General features: G+C 36.8%; 1 protein-coding gene across 1 annotated transcript in view; it reads right to left on the minus strand.

The window, feature by feature from the left end:
* Window positions 1–2,877: 2,877 nt before the first annotated feature.
* Sh2d1a (SH2 domain containing 1A) overlaps window positions 2,878–6,597 on the minus strand; it is a 28,671-nt gene continuing 24,951 nt past the window's right edge. The window contains exon 5 of the mRNA XM_028760260.1: window positions 2,878–3,447. The gene's annotated coding sequence lies outside the window, so the exon portion shown is untranslated. The remainder of the gene's footprint in view (window positions 3,448–6,597) is intronic.

Here is a 6,597-nt window from a genome sequence, read left to right on the forward strand (position 1 = left end):
ATGCATATGTTCAACTACATAAAAAGAACCCAAGGCTCTCAATTTCTATTGTGACACCAAGTTTCACATCTAATTGTTGGCAGAACTTAAAGGCTACTTAAAAAAAAAAGAATATGGTGCAATAGTATCTAAACCTTGCATCTCAAAAGACTGCCAGCCCCCTTACATTGTCCAGATCTGTTCTAGGAAACTTAAAAGGAAATAGAAAATATCAAGCACCATCTCCTGGAGTCAGAAACTGTTTTCCCTCCTTTCCTGATTTTTCCTCCTTGCCTGTTAAAAAGTAAATGCCATGTCGTTGTGCTGTGTTTTGGCGTGTGGTGGCTTCAGTCTACCATACCTTGCTGTGGGTGCAGTAAGCAGGCTGAAGAGCCGCTGATTTGCTTGTGTGTATGTGATACCAAAGCAGCTGGTCGATGTGACCTCTCTCACATAATCTGTTTTGACTCAATTTTTTCTCCATTTGCCCAGCTGTATTGGCATCATGTAAACATAGCTTTTATTAACCTGGGTAGGAATTTCTCATTTATATATAGGATGTGCTTTGGTCATAGTTTCACATTAGTAATTCAGTATTTATACACTAATCCAATGGTTTGTGCACATGAAAGGTAATATACTAAAATGGATGGTTCTGATACAAGAAAAGAGGCTTTAACAGGTCTATGTGCCTGTGATGCTGAGAAACAAATTAACTACTGCTGCAGAAATTCCTAAGAGCCAAAACCTTAGAAACAATAGACCTTGCATTACAGTGAAAATGAGATGAAAGCCAACATAACAATAGTTGCTGCCTCATCATTTCCTCCCACTTAGAGTCATCTTTCAAATGTACAATTTTGTATTGAATCTCCCAGCCATATGCAGAAAATTGAATTAAGTGAATCCTTTCCAACTTAAAGCATTTCATCTATTACCGAGGGGCAGACTAGTTTTTCACCAATGTAATTTATGTGGTTATTTTAGTTCTCTGTCTTTAATCTACGTTTTTTTTTTAATAATTTTTCCACCTAGGAAAATAGCTATTTTCAGGAAGGGTTGTTTGTTTCATAATTGCTCAAAATTTAGAGAAATGTCAGGGTTAATATTAATATCTGCTGCAGTTTTCTCAATCTTTTATGAATCCTGCAGTAAAAGAAGCCACTTGGTGAGCTGAGAGATTTGTGCCCATTGACAAAGAGGCAGTTTATAAAATGCTGTGTAATTGCGAGTTGCTGCAAATGAAAATTCATGACAGCACAGTGGGTCCAGTAGAAAATTCCCAGGAGCCAGCTTCTACCCTCGCATCACCTGATGAACATTTGCTATCTATGGAGGAGAATTTATGATAGACTGTTTATTTAAATTCTTTCCAGCTACTTCCTAAGTACAATATGGGGTCATTGTCCTGGGTTGTAATGACAGTTGCCTTGGAAATATACAAAGTCAGAATCCAGGCTCATATTAAGATTTTTGTTTTAAGAATCTGACTCTCATTATACAAACAATGAGGGAGAGGGACCCCAGAAAATATTAGAGGAGGGTGTATTGAAATATTTCATTCTTAAAACCTTCAGGTTCAGATCATCACATACATGTGGTGAGAACGGGGGAGGAAGAGAGAGAGAGAGAAACAGAAAGAGAGAGGGAGAGAGAGAGAGAGAGAGAGAGAGAGAGAGAGAGAGAGAGAGAGGGAAACCATGATGAACTCATCATTTAGCTTTGTAATTGGAAGCACACCAGCTCCAGATATTGCTAATCCAGACTAAAATCCCAGTATAGGGTTGTTTTTTTTTTTCCAAAATCAGGCTTGGGTCATCAGAACAGTATTCACAGTGGAATACTAACAAGTTTCGAAAACATGTTGAAAATTTGAATACCTCCACACCAACCTAAAAATAGGTCTTAAGTTCCTAGAACCTCTGACATTCTTTTAAGTCAATGGGAAAATAATTGTTAACTGTACATAAAAGTGCACTCTTAAATGTGGTGTATTTGTATCACTAACCCAATGTGTCAATCTTGGAGTCTATTTTGCTTCTATTTTAAGTGATTGCGCTCTCTTGCAACTCACTAGTGATGTATCATTTTCAAAACCGATTTAAATATCCATTAGGAAGAACTATTTGGAGCTATTCCTTCATAGTAATTACCTTGAACTGTGCAATTCTAGTTTGTAATATGTATTTAGTTAGTTTGTGCCTTTGGTTACCTAAAGTTATATTTGTATTATATTCAGGAAATGCACTTTTTATCACTTACAACTGTGGTTTTAATACTGCCTTGAAATATTATTGTTCTCTTTACAACTCCTAAAGTTTTGAGGAGGAAAAGAAAAACCAAAAGGTTTTTAGCACTAACAAGTTGCAAATCTAAGAGAAACATTTTGGCATTTCATAAAAAGAACATGGAAATATCAGGTATATTGCTTCCTGTTGGCAGAGTAGAAAGGATGCTTTCACTGAGTTTTAGTTCTGAAGTTTAAATGAGAGGACAAATCATTTGCATTTCCTGATGACAGTGCAGCTTTGAAGGGAAAAAAATGCATGAAATTTCTCACACGCAAAAGGCAGGTGGCTCACACGACACAGCTACGTACCACTCATGCAGGTTAAAGTGAGACAATAGGATTTGATGCTCCTGTGAGGGACGTTCTGGGAGGGATACAGGAAATACTCTGTGATTGCTTCTTTTCCTTAGACCCATTTCATTGGTGTGTTTTTCGTTTTAACTTGTTTTACTATTGCGCTCCAAATGAGCTGACAAGTTCAAAAAGTTTAAAAGGTATTTAAATACAGTCATCTTTAGTTGCCTTTCCAATTGCTGTTGATTAGAAGCACGACTTTGGATGGAAAGAGAAATACAGCTCAATTCATTCTTTCACCAGAACACTTGCCATAGAAATAAGTATATGTTTTATTTTTTAATCCAGCAAAGTAATGTATAAAATAAGGATGACATTTATTCTCAAGCCACCTAGGAGCTCTATAATATATAGACGACTGCATATATATGAAATAATATATACAACATAGCCAAATATATGAACACTTGACAATGTATAATTTGGAATTCACATACTACCTACATAGAGAGGTATAACCATTCCATTCCAACTTTCCTTAGAAGTTTAGTTTCCATCACTTAGTTCTGCATTTCCTTTTTCTCTTCCTTTCCCACTAGACCTGTTCCCTTAGTAACTTTACCAGAGAGTCCAGGCAAAGCTTTTGCATTTCTGCAGATTTGTTTATGTTAAGGGCAATTTAGTTCAATTGCGATGAAAAGCAGAATCACATATCAAGAAAAATTGGAGAGAATGGAGTGTACTCTAGCTTGTAGAGAAACATGTGGCTATAGATCAGATGCACCAATCTTGTTTACTTGGAGGAATTCACATATACATAGCAACCTGCCTAATACTTCGGATCTCAGACTGCTCTTCCACAGCCTTCTGTAAGGTTCTCTATTCTGCAAAGAAAAGAAAACAAACAAAAAAAGAGCAAAAGAACAAAAACAGAAAAAAAAAGTGGAAAAACAAAACAACAAAAAAAAAACCAGTAATTATTCAACCACAAAACAGTGCTTATTTCAGTGTGTCCTTTGTGTGAAAGCTGTTAAGGACCAAATATACTACCGTGTGTAAGAAGAAATCGCTTCCTAAACAGTAATTGAACATACTTAGAGTTAAACTTGCTGTGGATTTTGTCTTGGCAGTTGTCATCTTACATTATTTGTCAAAGGAAATGTGTTTGGCAGTTAAAAAATCTTTCCTTAGATTTAGTGGTGGACTTTAACCTCTTAAATAAATGTTAGTATATCAGATTGTGTCCTTGAAAAATATTTTACGTGTATGAATCATGACAGTGTCTAAAATCTTTACTGTTCTTCTGGCAAAAACATCAGTAAGAGAAACGGTGAAAAGGAGAAGTCCAGCCTTTCTGTTCAGAAAAGGACTCTTTTTAGCTGCTTCCTTTCTCATGAAAAGTAAAGATGTTTACAGTGTATGCCAAGATTTTCAGTTTCTATGTAACAACAGTTAGAGGTTCTAATCATACTGAAAATTGTGTTATAATGGCCTGAGCCGTGTTGCTAGGAAACAATAGGTTCCAATTTTGTATTTCTGCTCTCCTGTGCTGAAAAGTGACTGGATACTGTACAGGTTCATGTTCTCTGGCTGCAGTTCCATGGTCTTTTGCATTTTGCTCTGGCTTTCAGGCCGGAAGCATGCATTTTTTTTCTACAAGAGCATCACAACAACATGCTGTAAATATTTAAAGTTAAACATTCTGTGTCAATATTTGAAAGAAAAGTACTTTGAATATTTCATTTTTAAAAAATAAAATTGCAAATGAAGGTCGTGTCCCATTTTATTTCACGCGCCAAACTGCATCCCGATGTCAATCTGCTCAATTGAGATAGGAAAGGGGGCTCCTTGACAGGGAACAGTAAAGGCCACGAGGCCAGCCTGGTCTACAGAGTGAGTTCCAGGACAGCTAGGGCTAAACAGAGAAACCCTGTCTCGAAAAACCAAAAAAAAAAAAAAAATGTAAGTGCGGAAATCAGAAAAGCACTAATCCTAGGCAGAAGTCCCTTCATTTTTATTTTTCATACAAATAGGATCAGTGACACAAATGCACAAATGATCACGTAATAAACAAACAAGAGTGGCTGCAGTGAATTAAATGCCTCTAGGTTATGACGTTTTAAAAGGCTTGCTCTCTTTTTCTGGTGCCTTCCTCGGAAATAAAGAAAAATTAAATTAAAAAAATATATAACCTGGTGATGGAGAGCTAGAAGACCATGATATCTTAATGCATTCCCAAAAATATAGGATGTTTGGAGGCAGGAGTGACAATCATGACAGACTATACAAAGAAACAACAGCTCCACAGGCCCTATACCACAGGTTTTGACAATTAACATTTTTTACTTACTTTTCATACAGAGACATTTGTAAATGAAACTGGGAAATCTGCCAATAGGACTTCGGATGTTTGACTTAATAGTAATGGCATCCATGTGACTATATAACATTCCTTACTGAAATTTTTCATTTACAACACTTCAAAATGCCCTCCTCCTATTTCTGCTGGTTGGTTCTATATAAACTATCACTGTCATATATGGCATTAGATTTATATGTACATATATATATATATATATTCACATACATATATAGGACATCACATATACAATGTAAACTCTAAGCAAGAGAGCAGTGGAACAACCAAACTGGACCACTCCCTGGGTGGCTGCCATAGCTGTCTCTTGAAAGACAGAGAGAATAGCAAAGGGCAGAGAAAGCCTTACAGGTTTCTTTCTTTTTTTTTTTTTTTTTTAATAGATGGGTGTTGCAGTGAGAAGGAGCCTGGATGTTAGAGTAGATGGAGGAGAATGTGAACCAGAAGAGCTAGGGGTTGGGGATTGGCTAGTATGGGAACTAGATACCCTGCTGCCAGAGCTAGCCAGCTGTATGGGCAAATTAAAGGAAGTAGGGGTTCCTCCAGACCAACAGAAACCCACACTTCGCTAGTTTCTACGGAATGCTGATCTTAGGCTTCTGTTTATCAGCCACTAATCCTTCTGCTTAACCACAGTCCAACCTAAGCTGAGCCCAGACTGTAATTTAGACATTGTCAGTAGCACTGGCATTTTGGGGACCCACTATGAGCCTAACATACACACGTAGAGAAAATGACTTAGGAAGCAGAAGATACCCTTGTCTTAATACAAAGGAGGAAAGCTTTTACTTTCACCTGAGGATTTTTTTTTTAATTGTGCATTCTATCTGGCTGTTGTATTTTAAAAAAATGGCAGGAGCCCTACTTTTAACAAAAGTTTGTCTGTGTTTCTTCCCTGTTCATCTTTACCTTTAATATTTGAATATGCACACACACATTTTGTACTATTACTACATTAAACTCATGGAATTCTAGTGCTTCAATAACCCAGAGGTATGACTAAGATTTAATTATTCCTTCTTGGCAGATGTCATAAAGGTATCAGACTGACTTAGCTACTAAGATCACACAGACTATAAGTGACAAAGATGAAAAGAAAATACCAAATTTCACTATCAAATATGCCATCGCCACCTATCGTCTTGTGAGAAGGCAAACAAATGTCAGGAATTGGGTAGAGTCATCAAGGTGTGTGTTGGGGGGGGAGGATTCTCTATGTTAATAGGTTAATGGGTTCTATCTATCCAATTTGTCACATTTGTTACATCAAAACATGTTCTTTTATAAAAACAAAAGGAGGGGCAAGAGCAATAGTTCTGTCAGTGACATGTTTGCGGCATAAGCATGAGAAGCCAGGAATTCAAAGTGGGACCCACTCCCAAGCCTAGCTTGGCAACACAGCACTGGACTAGATGGGGAAAGAAAAATGGACAAAAAAAATCTCCTCAGTGGATAGGAGGAATGGGAGTAGAGAGGCTGATGCAGAGTGGTTATGAGAAGACTTGGGAAGGGAGGGGGAATATACTCAAAATTCATTAATTAACAAAATTACTTGATTGTTTTTGTTTGATGTTTTGTTTTGTTGTGTTTTGTTGTGTTTTGTTGTGTTGTGTTTTGTTTTGTTTTGTTTTGTTTTGTTTTGTTTTGTTTTGTTTTG

This window comes from Grammomys surdaster, unplaced genomic scaffold, assembly GCF_004785775.1.
Source record: "Grammomys surdaster isolate TR1022 unplaced genomic scaffold, NIH_TR_1.0 60, whole genome shotgun sequence".
Classification (NCBI taxonomy): domain Eukaryota; kingdom Metazoa; phylum Chordata; class Mammalia; order Rodentia; family Muridae; genus Grammomys; species Grammomys surdaster.